Source organism: Periplaneta americana, chromosome 4 (assembly GCF_040183065.1).
Source record: "Periplaneta americana isolate PAMFEO1 chromosome 4, P.americana_PAMFEO1_priV1, whole genome shotgun sequence".
Taxonomy (NCBI): Eukaryota; Metazoa; Arthropoda; class Insecta; order Blattodea; family Blattidae; genus Periplaneta; species Periplaneta americana.
In genome coordinates this window covers 103,972,598-103,988,267 of record NC_091120.1, presented here as the reverse complement: position 1 = coordinate 103,988,267, position 15,670 = coordinate 103,972,598, and the positions used below count along the sequence as shown (strand labels likewise).

The following is a 15,670-nucleotide window of genomic DNA, read 5'->3' as shown; positions in this document are numbered from 1 at the left end:
AAGCTATAATTCATTTACAAGTAACGCAGGATATACTACAGTGCGTTGTAGGGCTAAAAGTTTTCGACACACAGAAGAATCATTTATCTGTACAAGAGGACTCAACGATAAACAACTTTTCTTGCAACTATAGAAATCATTGGTACCTACTTTGATCCAGGGATGGTAACAAAATAATTGAAAGAAAATTCAAGTCTGCAAAATTGTGGTATCAGAAAATTCAAATATAGCGTTAAGAACTTAATGTTTTAAAATATGTATTTGTTTTATGTATATTTATGTATACCATTAAATTATCGATTACAAGTCATTTGTATAAATAAACAATACAATACATATTTTTATCCTTCTTGTATAGCGAGGGACAACACCAATCCGAGGGCAATTGGTATATTAAGCTTAGAAGAAATTCTGGAATGAAAATAATAATGTCAGAAAGGAAAAAGTTAGTCAAAAAACGTACAATCACTGCACTACATTTCATCGTTTTGTTGTTCCAGTTTTTATGTTCTCTATTAACTTCCTACTTTGTCCAAGAGAAACTTCCAGAGTCACAATAATAAATTATTGCCTTCACCATTGACATAATAATATAATCCTCCCTCATTCTATAAACTGAATACACGCATTCCTTCATATTTAAGCGGCCAAAGAATGAGGATTCACACCCATTCATTCAAGGATAAGGAATGTGTGGAATTCTGCTGCCTGCACACACTTTTCACAGGACAACCACGGACAACCTTGCCTATCAGACTTACTTTAGGTTAGAAGCAAAGTTGACCATTTCGGCCGAGGCAGAAATTCTGTATAATAATTTTAGTTGAAAGACGCAACCGTTGTCATAAATGATTTATTATCGAAATGCACGGGATCATATCCGAACAAATACAGAACTTAGCAGTCGTTCCACTACGAATATGTGAATGAAGTTAGAATTGATATCATAAATCACTTGGGGTGAAGAGCTTATTTCCAAACTCCACCTAAGCCATTTTCTGATTATCAGGAGGAACAAAAAACTTCTACACCTGTTGATTTATTTTAAATGTAAATTATTTTAACTGTATCCATTAGGTATTGTTATGTATAACATAATAAAGTATGAAAAAATGTTTTTTTAGCTTTAAGGTCCAAATGGCATCTCTAATCATATTTTTCTTATTCCAGAAACCAATTAAGTCATAACATTTAAGCAAAAAAATTTACAGTAATGGACAACAATAATCTATTTTTTTACCATTCATTTTTCTTTTCAGACAAATCGGTTAGAAGATCATAAAATGTATTTAAAGTTTTTCAATCATATGATTTATCATTTTTTTTTTTTTGCAAATTAATATTTGCTATTACACATTACTAAAAGAAATGTATGAATACGGCATCATCAGATACCTGGTGAATACGAAACAATAAAATTATACATAGAACATAATTTCAACTTGCAACAAAAAAACACAATAATATTACATACAAAAACAAACATACATTGTCGTAATATCATAAATAACTACACGAAATCAATCATAACGTCAGTAATGTTTTTCATATAAAATTTAAATTTACGTCAATTTGAATCATATACCATAAGTATAACAATATTTTATATTAAATTTTATCAATTCTTATACTGGCTATTTAACAGTGTAATTTAACAAACATACAACATTGCAAACATGAGTTCTATGTATGTATCAGAATTGTGCAGCAATCAATGAAGTCAGAGTATGACTTAAGAAGGGATTTTTTTTCTTGTTAGGTGGGAGTGAACATCCCATGCACTACGACCTGAGGTCTATTGTATACGTCCCCTATATGGGATGAGTTGCATACCCACCGATCCTTTACGCGCACCGACCTAACCACTTGACCCCATTAACGACCGGTCCCTACAGCCAAAAGAGTCCATGTACCACTGCTCCTTCGGCTACCCGCCCTCAAGGCTCCCTTAACGGTCCGAGGCGGAAGTCCTCCCCCCGAGAATATCTGCCTCGGATTCCGTTGCAGAAGCTATCCATCATCACTTGAATACAATCCACGGAGGCCGGTCGAGAGAGCCAGCAGCTTCGGAGGGCCGCCTGTAGAGTGATCTGATATCCAGAAGAAGTAATGGGACGATGAATGAAAGGATGATAGGGGAGGAAATGAAGTGGCGAAGATGAGTTACCTGATATTCATCCGTAACCCTCAGTTACAACGGTGGACAAGAAGGGTTTGAAATTAAATTTTTTCATGACTTGGATGACCTTTGGAAGAAAATGGAATTTTCCCAATATAAATTCAACGTGACGTAAGGGAGTTTTGAACGATATTATAGTGAAGCACATGTATCTAATCCTAGTAAGAGATATTAACGCAATAACAAAAAAATGATAAAAAATGACTTAGGTGCAGTTTGAAAGTAAGCTCCTCAATTATATTTTGAAAGAGATAAAAAGTAACACAAAATTTTTAAATGTGTTTTCGTCATTTGTCATAACTTTCCACTTCGCAACAATCTTTAAGTTGTTGCATTAGAATAGCAAATTTCTGGTCAACTGCTTGTTTCGAGGAAAAGTGCCTGAAAGTTTGTAAGTTACATACTCGTACAATCTTGGCATCTTCTATTTTGCATACTAGTCAACATATAGCAACTGCATTGTTACATATAGAAGATAAACCTAATGTAAGGTCAATTTACACAAAAAATCATTTTATTTTTATTTTATTTATTTATTTATTTTTTTTCAATTTTGGTGGTTAAACCCTTGTCATTACAAGCCAACGAATTTCTGCCACACAAAAATATGATTGCTATTGTTTTATTTCATACTCAGTTTCGTGAAGTTATTAGTCTCTGGCAAATACATTTTCAAATTGAAATTTGTATTTTTCAATTGTATTTTCTACAAAGAGGAAGTCGCACGTTGGGCCCGGGCTTCAACGCCGTGTGGTGGCGAGATTTTTCTAGTTGCTTAAATTCCGAAGGGTTCTAGCATCCAAATGACCACCTGTTAAATTAAATACTGTGTATTTTTTTAGTGTTAAAATTAGTTTGAGCGTTGTATTGACCACATCACCTCTTTCTAGTGCTGTCTTGAAATTATCTCCATGATCCCATGTGCGTTGATGTTGTCTAATGTGGTCACCTTTACCTTTTTAAAGACAAAGTATTGCGATTTTGCAAATTATCGATTTCTTTACTTGCACGAAAGTACATCTTTGAAGTTTCTGATACCAGAATAATTAGTTGCATGTTGTCTGTCATTAAAATTTAAAAATATTCGTTGGTTAATAGGTTATTTACATTGTTGCTTTGTTTGATAGTTTGTATAAACAGATATTATTGCAAACTCTACATTCACACACCTAGGTACTTTCACAAATCACATTTTCTCAGTATTTCTGATGTCAAAATTTCTTTTGTCATTTGTCCCTTATAAGTTTATAAAAATCTGAAAAAAGTTATGACAACTTTGGCGATCGTATTTTTGCTCGTTTTCTTCACAGTTCTCGACACATTAGAGTTAATTCTGTGATTATGACAAGAGTGATCTGGATTTATTTCACTCCTATTTCAAATTTGTGTACCTCGTACTATTATGCTGGCGGATATATTTACACTATAATCGATAAAGAACGAAGGAGATAATATTATGAAGGATTATGGTGCAACGAAAAGTCAGCATCAGAAACAGAAGATAACACATCTACAGTACAATTATTTAGTCCTGACGGTCACCGGCGATCTGCGCCTGGGTCAGGCTAGTCCATTTTGTTACGCCAAGGGGTGCTTTGATTATTCACTCGCTTGCCTTCGGAGCTATCGGATGTCACGCATGCGGTAGAGCGGTATGTTTCCAGTACAATTAAGCTGTATTCCTTTATCGACCGCTCGCCCTTATTTGTACTCCGGGACTCTCCCCACTCCTCCTATTACTTCCCCTCTTTCGCGTCGCTGAACTGTCAGGATTTAATAATCATTCTGTACTTATAATAATTTTATAGATCCAATTACATCAGAAGAAGAACTGCATATAGCCCTGAGTAATCTAAAAACGCAGAAAGACGAGTAGTCCCGATGGCATAAGTATGAAGTTACTGAAATATGGAGGGTTATTTCTTCATTTAAGAGAGAGAGAGAGACACACACACACACATACACATTTTTTTCTTCTTCTACGGAAGCGGTACCTGAAGGCTTGTACTGCAGTATGAGGCTTATTGTGCTTACCAGTCTTATTCTGTACTAGCCGTACCCGTGCGCTTCGCTGCACCTTTTAGAAATAAATATAAAGAAATTGCATAATTAAAATAGGACGCTTGATCCAGGGAACAACTTTTACAACAGCGTAAGATAATCTGCTTCGCTCATTATCCAATTTTTTTGCATCGCATTTATTGCATATATATTTTATGTATTTTAACACGATTCAATTGAGCATAGTTAAAATTTGAATTAATAAATAATGGATTGCTAAGCTAACGTACTATTACTGTATACTAAATAAATACACTCTGGTTGTTCGTTAATTCTCTGAGATTAAAATGAGTGTACATAAATATTATTTTAAGAAATACAGAAAACGAATGTACAAAATAGTCTATCAAATTTTCTGTGCATAAGAAGCTATTTTAATCTTAGCTGTCCTCGATTTACTCAGACGTTACTGTAATAACATTACAGCATTATGTCCATCTAGAGAAACTACACTTTCCAATGGTGAAATAATAATTAATTATACAAATCGGTTAATTTAGCTTCTGATATTACTTCATACAAACACAGAAACATTCTCTGTAGGCTATGTTTAATAGCTCTCGATTGTTGATGTCCAAGGCCCCTGTTTCGATTGTTATTGTCCAAGGCCCCTTATAGACGAAGTCTATTGTTCTTAATTCATTGCACCGTCTTAGATGGCGTTATTTTAATTTTAAAACTCATTTATCTCATTAAATATTAGTCCTATCAAACTTTTGTAAAGAATAAAACTTATCGGACATCAATAGTAGAAAAGTTTTCCGGGCTATGAGGCCGTGGTCTGTTGGTTGTGAGCCCTGTCCAAATTTCTTACCAGTTTACTCGGACCGCATGTAGGCAAGACCAACTCCTACATAAGAGACTCCACACATTTCATTGAGAGATTGAAGACACTGGTAGCCGATCCGCAAGATATCCTCGTGAGTTTCGACGTGGTCTCTTTATTTACCAAGGTACCAATCAGCAATACCATGGTTCTACTCAGGAACATCTTTTCCGAAGATATTGTGACGCTTTTCCAACACGTCCTAACCACCACATATTTCCAGTGGCAACAAAAGTTTTACGAACAAACCGACGGAGTGGCCATGGGGAGTCCACTATGTCCTGTGATAGCTAACTTCTACATGGAAGCTTTTGAGGAGGCAACACTGGAAACGGCAACATTGAAGCCTAGCTGCTGGTACAGATACGTGGACGACACCTTCGTGATCTGGAAACATGGAAGACGGACACTCGAAGACTTCTTATTACACCTCAATAGTCAACATGAACAAATACAATTCACTATGGAAACAGAGAAGGATGGCCAGTTACCCTTCTTAGACGTACTGGTTTACAGACAAGAAAATGGCGCCCTCGGCCACAAGGTGTACAGGAAACCCACACACACGGATAGATATATACACAAAGATTCCAATCATCATCCCCGGCAGAAGCGTGCAATGATTAAAACCCTCTTCGACCGAGCCATACGGGTTTCTGACCCCCAACATATAGACCAAGAAATCGACCACCTACATTCAGCCCTAGCCGCTAATGGCTACGCCAAGACAGAGTTAAAAAGGGCCTTGAAACCAAGGAAGAAGACGACACCGGAGTCAGGCCAAGACCATACGAAGAGAGGCACGGTGTTCTTGCCCTATCACAAGCAAGTTACGGACCGGATAAGCAAGATCCTCAACCGGCACAAGGTGGACACTATCTTCCTGCCCACCAAGCAGATACGCAACAGCCTACGCTCAGCCAAGGACAAACGCGACAGATTATCTTCTACGGGGGTCTACAGGATCCCGTGTTCATGTGGAGCAGTCTACATAGGGACAACGCAGCGGAGCTTCAAGACTCGGATCTCCGAACATAGAAGAAACTGCCGCCTTGGCTACGTAGATAAGTCGGCTGTAGCTGAACATGCTTATCTGGAAGGCGAACATAAAATTAGGTTCGAAGACACCGATACACTCAGCGACACACCACATTTCTACGCGAGGCTACACCGAGAGGCGATAGAAATATATAAACATAAGAACAATTTCAATCGAAAAGAAGAAGGCCTCAAGGTTAACAAGGCCTGGTATCCGGCATTAAGGAAAACCAACATCAAACCCGCCCGCGTAGCACAATTAAACAACACAACCTCGGACGCGGAGCGCGTGGAAAACAGCAAACCCGCCCACGAAGCACATTCGAGCGCGGACCGAGGCGGCAACAGCAAGCCCCCCCCCTCCCGCACTATATATACAACGATGCAGCCAGCTAATAGTCTATTAAACATACGAGGTCACTCAATAAGTCGCAAATTGAAAGGACAGGGACCTCTCAAATTGCAGGTTAGAAATCACGGCGCTTCTTCCGACGGCCTTCAAATGCTTTGTCATCGAACAACGGATGACGGCGTCTTGCCATCCTAACGGCAAACACCAGCCAACTCCTCCTCGCCCCGTTCCGTGATCAAGTGATCAATCTCAGCCCCCCTCGCGTATGTGGTACCTAAGAGGTTACGTCCAATTTCGGCTTCCCCTTCAAAATTTTCTAGAGCTCCTTCAGGGGAGCAGCGTAACCCGGAGTGAGACTAGTGGCCAACAGGCTTGGAGCTCACATATTTAGTTTTGTACAGCCCCCAACCCCTTGCAAGGACGCGTTTTGCGTACCTTTTAAATTTTCCTCCCAATTCTCCTTCGATTTTTCGATTTTTTCGAGCGCAGACTGGCCCGATCACGACTTCTTTCTTGGACGTGAAAGGAGCAAGACGTGTCCTGAGGCCATCTGATTGGCGCACCGGCGAAAGCAGCTACAGCGGACAACCAACCAGATTCCTCAGTGCTACAGCAGCAAGCGAGCGCAGCAGCCAAGCAGCTCTCGCCCAGGGAGGCTCGAGGCGCCGAGCATCGTACTTCTGTCGGCCAGGCAGCGGACACCTACGTAATCGGCACTTCTTAAAGAGCAGCCTATTGGTTCCATTGCCGCACCGGCGCTCAGCGCGAAGAAAGCCGCGCAGCCTACGGAGGGCTGTGCGCACTAACTTTCCTAGGCCAGGCGGATCCCGGTCGGGGATTGGGTCCTCTCTCGAGGAGACCCCTAGCCGTCCTCGGCCCCTAGGCAGGCTTCCTGCTAGGGAGAGACTCTGTGCCTTCGTGCCGGAGTGACTGCCCAAAGGCAGGGCCTTCGGGCTAATTTGCTTTCCGCCCTCCACTCTTCTACTATTGCCCGGCCCTTCTGAGGGCTACGCAAATTTTCGTCCGGCCCTTATCAGGGCCAACGAAATTAGAGAAACCAAACCGACGGTCCCCGGCGGGCTCCGCAACGCTTGTTGCGATCGGATAACCGGGCTAGGCTTCGGCGACCGGTCGGGCGTAACTGCTGGTCTTCCACCCTTAGTGGGAAAGGGGCCTAGCAGGTTCTTGCACTGCGGACAGAGTGCCGCTTAGGTCTCCCCCCTGACAGGATCGAATCTGTAATTCGAATGGCTCCAGTTAAGAGCAACAAGGCCACGAGCCATCCTACTGCAGGTGGCGTAAAGCGGTTGCTAGTTTGCACTAGCCAGACAGGGCCCACCACCTCCTACTTGCGCGTGTCGCGTCCCGCGCAGATTACTCCTCCGCCCAGGCGTCGGAACCTGCGATCGGCTGGTCCTGTACGGACGCCGCCTGTCCCGGTCCCAGTTGCGGAGATCCTTGAGCTTCGTCCCCCTACCACCATCCCAGTCCCTCCAGGACTCCCGAGAAAGCCCACCCCTCCCAAGGTAGCTCCCAAGGTCACTGAGGTAACACATATTGACTTGCCCGGTCCTAGCGGACTGAATAGCCGTGGTGTTACGGTCTTGGCTGATGAAGTGCCGCCGATTCCATCTGGGTCCGGCGCACTTCAGGTCATTAAGGCCAAAAAGAAGAAGAAGAAGAAGAAGGTCTCAGCTAAGACTGAGCAGGGCGGCATTCCTTCCGCTAGTGAGCTCACCAAGGAAGAGAGATCGGCTCTCTCTACCTTGGAGCAATTGGAGGCGGCGACTCTTCAAGTCGTGACCGAGGAGGCAGCACCCCCCGCCGAACCTGAGGCCCCACATGAGACAGCTGCTGCCCCTGAGGTAGATCAGGCAGTTCCCCGCCCCTCTTCCCCGGCTCGTACTCACGTGTCGGAGAGTGAGGACGAGGAAGATGATGTTGAGACTGCCCTCACTATGCGACGTGGTGATATCCCACCCGTTATTATTACGCCAGCCTTCACTGGCTCGCTGGGCCGACTGAACTTAGAGTTCAAGGCCGAATACGAACCGTTGGGCTTATACTCGTACAGGGCGCGCGGCGGGACGGCCGTGAAAACTGTTTGCGAAAGGGACTACGCAAATCTTTGCAGGTTCCTGACCGAACGGGGAGTAGCGTACAACTTGCTGCGCCCCAAGAACGACAAGCCTCTGCGATTCGTTCTAAGAGGAATAGATATTCACACAGATGAGGAGGACATCCAGGGCGACCTGGAATTCCAAAGCATAATCGTCCGGCGAGTGACGAGGATGCACTCATCAAGGACAAAGGCCAAACTCCCAATGGTCATTGTCGATGTGGAGAATTCCCCAGAAACCCGGGATAGAATGAGAGCCTTGCGTCAGTGCTGCCTGATGAGGGTAACAGTTGAGGACTACGTCCCCAGCAAGCGCCCGCCTCAGTGCAGCAACTGCCAGTGGTACTACCACACGCAGGCTAGCTGCAAAGCGCAGCCTATGTGTCGAGCTTGTGCACGCCCCCATAAGACTAAAGATTGTCGCAAGCCGCACGATGTCCCCGCTACATGCGCACTCTGTACTGGCACTCACACCGCCAATTACGGAGGGTGTCCCGTAGCACTACAGGTTAGAGATGCCACGGAAGGAACGAGCAGGGCTGCCCGACGGAGGAGGGCAGAGCTCGAGGAACAGCGGACGCTCCAATACGAGTGGCTCCGGCAGCAGCGTGTGGAGCGAGCTGCGAGGCAGCAGCAGCTGTTCCGAGAACAGCAGCCACAGGCTCGCGCCCCTGTGCAGGGGCCCAGTGCGGAGCGACGCACGGAACTCGGGCCGGTCCGCCAACAGCAGCAGCAGCAGGCGACCATCCCTTCGCTTTTGGAAGTGCTCGTTGCCGCGCCTCTGTGGTCCACCGTGGCAGCGACAGCTTCCCAAACTGCTGCCAATAATGTAGGACCCCTTTCTCAGCGCCCTAAGCGCAACAGGGGCAGCAGAAAAGCGACCAAGGCTACCACGGTAGAGTCCATCTCCGACCCTGTCCCACCGGCCCAGCAGGAAGCTATTGCAAGCACCTCGAAAGGCCCGACCGGTCAAGGCGCGACCTTGGACCAAGTTCAGCACTTTGCCGAGGCGTTGCAATTAGCAAACCCTAACCTCCCGCTCGCCCCAATCCTAGAAGGATTAACCAGAGTGATAGTTCTCCTTATGGAGAATCCTATGTCTGCCCTCCCGGAGATATTTAAGCTCCTAACCTCCCTCGTTTCTCTCAATGGCCAGACGAAGTGACGGAGTTGCTAGGATGTGTATATGGAACGCCAGGGGCCTTAGACATGATAGACATGAGTTCAGGGCTTTCCTAGACGCTAATAATATAGACGTAGCATTTATAACAGAAACGTTCCTGACACCCCAAGTAAATTTAAGATGCGCGGGGTTTAAAGTCTATGGACAAGATGGAGCGGGTAGAAGAGGCGGAGGTGTAGCGGTGTTCGTTCGTTCTACGATCGCGCACTGTGAGTATCTCCTTCCCCAGCTAGCGGCATTAGAGGCAGTGGCTATTAGAGCCTACATAGGCAGACTCCCCTTTCTGCTTATGGCTGCCTACAGTCCTCCGGGCATACTAGATGAACGCGATTTAGATATAGTGACAAGTCTATCCGATAGATTCGTAGTCGCCGGCGACCTCAATGCGAAGCACGCTAGCTGGAACTGTCAACGCCCCAATCGGCAGGGCGATAGGCTTTTTCTTAATTCTACAGGAAACGGATACGTCGTGATGGCCCCTAGGGAACCCACACACGTACCGGATGCTGCAAATCAACTGCCTGACATATTAGACATCGCTCTGGTGAAAGGTCTCACAACTAGAGCGAGACTAACAACCCTGGATGATCTTCCGTCCGACCACCTACCGGTGATAATAGAGATCATGCACCCAGTCGAACTCTCCCCAACCGCTGAGAAATTCAACTACAAGGCGGCAGACTGGGTGTTCTTTCAAGACCAGGTAGCCGCTACGCTTCCACCACTCCCCCCTGAAGTCACTCCCGCAGGGATAGATAGGTCAGTTAGCGACCTGACGGAGTGCATAAAAAAGGCAATGGTTGCTGCAATACCGAAACGGTCTTCACAACCGGGACGGATGCAGCTCCCAGCCTATATTAGAGACCTAAAGATCGCCCGCAATAGAGCAAGAACATTGTGGAAGCGTACTAGGTTAGATCAGCATAGAATAGAAATGAACCGCTTGCGCAGGCGGATCAGTGAGGCGGTCCACGAAACGGTCGTGGCTGCTTGGAAATCCAAGGTTGAGACGATGGACAGTAGAAACATGTCAGATGTGTGGCGTGTATCTCGAGCTCTGTCCAATCCGTCTCAATCTATTCACCCATTAGTAGTCGGTCCAGATGTCACGGCCTTTACTCCTGAGGAGAAGGCTACCGCACTGGCAGACGTTCTAGAGACCACTTTTCAACCCGTGGAACAAAATTTAAACTTGCCCCATATCAGAGCTGTTGAGGAATCGGTTAGAGACCTCCTTAGCAGGGAGCCGGAAAATGGGATACGACCTACGAACACCCACGAGGTCGCCCATTTCATTCGTCGCCTCGGCCCTCATAAGGCCGCAGGAGCCGACGGTATCCAAGGAATTATATTGCAGCATCTCCCAAGGTCAGCTATGAAGCGCATAGCAGAGATAATTAATAACATCTTGGCGTCCGGTCACTATCCCATTCCCTGGAAAGAAGCTCACGTAGTTCTCTTTCCAAAGCCCGGAAGGGATAAGACGAATCCAAGCAACTATAGGCCTATTAGTCTCCTCAGTTGTCTCAGCAAACTGGCGGAGCAGGTCATACATAGACGCCTCACTGAAGTAGTATTGCCCCAAATCAGGAACGAGCAATTCGGTTTTCACCCTGGTCGTTCCACTACACTCCAGGCACTCCGCATGACGGAGGACATTACCTGGGCTATGAGCACGAAGCGTGTAGTAGCTGCAGCTTACCTGGACATCGAGCGAGCATTCGACAAGGTTTGGCATGAGGGACTCCTCGTTAAGTTACTGGGCATAGGAGTCCCAGATGGAATGATACGCCTCATTTCTAACTACCTCCGAGGCCGTACATTCAAAACCCGTGTAGGCACTAGTTTCTCCGCCCCCCGTGAAATTCACGCAGGAGTCCCACAGGGTTCCATTATCGGGCCCATACTTTTCAATATATTCATTAATGACCTCCCGTTTCGCTATATCCACGGCTGAAGTAGTCATCTGTATATCTATGCAGACGACACTGCCCTCTTGGCGATGGGCAAAACCTATAGATTAGCGTCCCGTAGATTACAGTCGATCTTAGATCACCTCCAGCCGTGGTTCCACGACTGGAGAATCAAGGTCAATGTAGAGAAATGTCAGGCCATACTCTTTTCACTAAGAGCGAGGCTCGAAGACATACCACCACCACCCACACTTTTCGGACGAGAAATGCCGTGGATGAACCAAATTAAATATTTAGGGATCATTATGGACTCTCATCTCAACTTCCGAGATCACATCCAATCCCTTCTTCGTAAGGCCAACGGGCTGATAGTTAGACACTATCCCATTCTGGCGGCCTTAACTCCTGACAACCTGAGGGTAGGACTTACCATGTATAAGGCCCTCATTCGCTCTGTCATTACCTATGCCGCACCCGCATGGGGGTTTGCGGCAGTGTCCCATCTCCGTAAACTCCAAGTTGTCTAAAACCAGGTGATTCGACTCATTACCCATCTCCCCCGAGTCGCCTCGAGAAGAAAGTTCCATGATGAACTAGAGTTGCCAACCATAGACGAGTTCATTGCTCGACTGGCTAGGAACCTGTATGCGGAAGCTCGTGCTAACCCCAACCCGCTCATATCTGGCCTCGGCCAGTATGATCCTAGGTTACGGCGTAGACACCAGACAGGTCCTTTAGCTATACTATTGAGACAGGAGGACAGGGAGGCTGGCGTTACTCCCAGGTTTTGGTAGCCACGACTCAACTCCATGAGACTCCTTGGATAGTGCAACCGCTGTAAAATGACCTTGTCTTAACTGGGCTAAACAAAATCCCTCCATAACATATCTATCGATGGAAATCTAATAAAGCCAATTGGCTAGTATATATCCATCGATTCATAGAGTCATTCAACCTAAGAGCCAACTGGCTAGTCTCTGATATTGAGACAACTCATCCTGCCTAAGGTTTTTCCGTGATTTTCCTAAGGCGCTAAGACAAATGTCGGGATGAGCCCTAAAAGAAATGGGCCACGGACCTGCACTCATATCCCCATTAATCTCCCTAATTACTTTAAATTAATTAACTAATTACATCTCTCTCCCCTCTTCGTAATTGAGCCATCAAATAGCCACATGGCTTGTCTCAAAATTGAGACGATTCAACAAGGCTCAGGACAACAATCACCTCCTACATAATAGCCAAATTGGCTAGTCTCTTATATGAGACAACTCATCCTGCCTAAGGTATTCCGTGGTTTTCCTCAGGCGTAAGACAAATGTCGGGATGAGCCCTATAAGAAATGGGCCACGGACCTATATGCCCTTCCCCATATATATTCCACCTTTATTATAAATTATGTATGCCCTAGTTCAGATAATATTAATAGTCTATTAAACATACGAGGTCACTCAATAAGTCGCAAATTGAAAGGACAGGGACCTCTCAAATTGCAGCTTAGATTTCACGGCGCTTCTTCCGACGGCCTTCACATACTTTGTCATCAAACAACAGATGACGGCGTCTTGCCATCCTAACGGCAAACACCAGCCAACTCCTCCTCGCCCCGTTCCGTGATCAATTGATCAATCTCAGCCCCCCTCGCGTATGTGGTACCTAAGAGGTTACGCCCAATTTCGGCTTCCCCTTCAAAATTTTCTAGAGCTCCTTCAGGGGAGCAGCGTAACCCGGAGTGAGACTAGTGGCCAACAGGCTTGGAGCTCACATATTTAGTTTTGTACAGCCCCCAACCCCTTGCAAGGACGCGTTATGCGTACCTTTTAAATTTTCCTCCCAATTCTCCTTCGATTTTTCGATTTCGTTTTCGATTCGATCTCAGCCCCCCTCGCGTATGTGGTACCTAAGAGGTTACGTCCAATTTCGGCTTCCCCTTCAAAATTTTCTAGAGCTCCTTCAGGGGAGCAGCGTAACCCGGAGTGAGACTAGTGGCCAACAGGCTTGGAGCTCACATATTTAGTTTTGTACAGCCCCCAACCCCTTGCAAGGACGCGTTTTGCGTACCTTTTAAATTTTCCTCCCAATTCTCCTTCGATTTTTCGAGTTTTTTCGAGAGCGCAGACTGTAATCGGCACACGCAGTAGAACCAGCCGCACCAGCAATAGACACCACTGAAGATGTTCACCGCAGTAGTGAACGAAACGTTTGGTCTCACAACCAACAGACCACGGCCTCATAGCCCGGAAAACTTTTCTACTATTGACGCCGGCCGTGAAAGCCTACACTCCATTATCGGACATCGTTTTTAAAGAAACTTTTGTTATGTAACATTTTTCACAAAAATCAATAATAAGCGAGACATTTCGATTTATTTAATTCAGGCCCCCTTAAAACCCCCCTTTTAAATAAAGTATTTTGAATGCCATATAGCCTAAAATCTAAGTTACAACGAACTTAATTTATATTCCAATTTTCATATAAATCGGATTAGCCATTATCGCGTGAAAAGGTAACAAACATACAGACAGACATACAAACAAAAATTTCAAAAATGCGATTTTCGGTTTCAGGGTGGTTAATTATATATGTTAGGACCAATTATTTTTGGAAAATCGAAAATTACCAGAAAAATTTCGGCTACAGATTTATTATTAGTATAGATTCTGTGAGGCGGCCGGGTAGCTCAGTTGGTAGAGCAGCTGGCTACGGACTGGAAGGTCCGGTGGTGACAGGATTTTTCCTCGTTGCCAAGCTTTCAGAACGGCCCCGAGGTTCACTCAGCCTCCTATAAAATTGAGTACCGGGTCTTTCCCGGGGGTAAAAGGCGGTCAGAGCGTGGTGCCGACCACACCACCTCATTCTAGTACCGAGGTCATGGAAAGCATGGGGCTCTACCTCCATGCCCCCCAAGTGCCTTCATGGCATATTACGGGGATACTTTTACCTTTTATAGATTCTGTGAATCATTGGGTACCCGAACTGCCGCGCTCTTGTACAATACAGCACTCCGCACCGTGAACTTATCCCGGGGTTTTGTATGGATGATGATGATGATGATGATGTTGATGATGATGATGATGATGATGTGCTAACTAATGATGACGAAATGAGTATGAGGTTCAACGCCGAAAGTTACTCAACAAATCTACTTCAATTGGTTGAAAGAAAACCTGGAAAGAAACTCCTACCAGCTAACTTGTCCCAACCAGGATTTGAACCCGGGCCCGATCTTTTCACTGTAACCATTACTCCGCAGCGGTGGACCAAGACTTTTATATTTACTGAATAAGTGTTGCAAAAGTTACAAAATTTCCAAAACTCTGAGAATAGCGAAAGTAGTGCCTGATTTAAATTTTAAAACATGGCGAATAAAAGTGATCGTAAAAAAATATATAGAGTAATAAGCTTTTTAAACACAGCATGTAACAAAATAAGACAGAGTAATTAACAATCGCCTAAAAATATATCTTTAATATTTCTTTAAGAACAGCGAAAAGGTTTTACAAAAGGACGCTTGTGCGCGACTGTCACCCAGACTACTTGTTTTCTACCTCTATGTGACACTTTATTTCCTAAATTTCCAAATTCAAAATAGAGTACGAGTGAAGTAAAACAATAAATCAACCCGCTTGTATAGGCAGAATAGTAGCAAAGTTCGTCCTTCATCTTCAAAATATCAGTAATATGTGTTAGTGCTGTTATTTTATATTTAAATAATAATAATAATAATAATAATAATAATAATAATAATAATAATAATAATAATAATAATAATAATAATAATAATAAGGTGAATAATTTAATAATTACAAATCCGCGCATTTTAAGTTTCAATAGAGTGAAATGCACTGAGGCTCTCGACAAATATTAATGTTTCTCAGTTTTGGCTCTTCTTTAATTTCTGGCGAGTACAGCTCATCCATTTTGTGAAGACACTCGCGATGCGCAGTAGGGGAACAACGTTTCTGTTGAGGAGGGTAGGAGTAGAAGGGAAGGTCGGGC

At 44.6% G+C, this 15,670-nt stretch overlaps 1 long non-coding RNA gene across 1 annotated transcript in view; it reads right to left on the bottom strand.

Moving 5' to 3' along the window:
• Window positions 1-1,995: 1,995 nt before the first annotated feature.
• Window positions 1,996-15,670, bottom strand: part of LOC138698099 (uncharacterized) — a 705,220-nt gene continuing 691,545 nt past the window's right edge. The window contains exon 3 of the long non-coding RNA XR_011331696.1: window positions 1,996-2,090. This is a non-coding gene — a long non-coding RNA (uncharacterized lncRNA). The remainder of the gene's footprint in view (window positions 2,091-15,670) is intronic.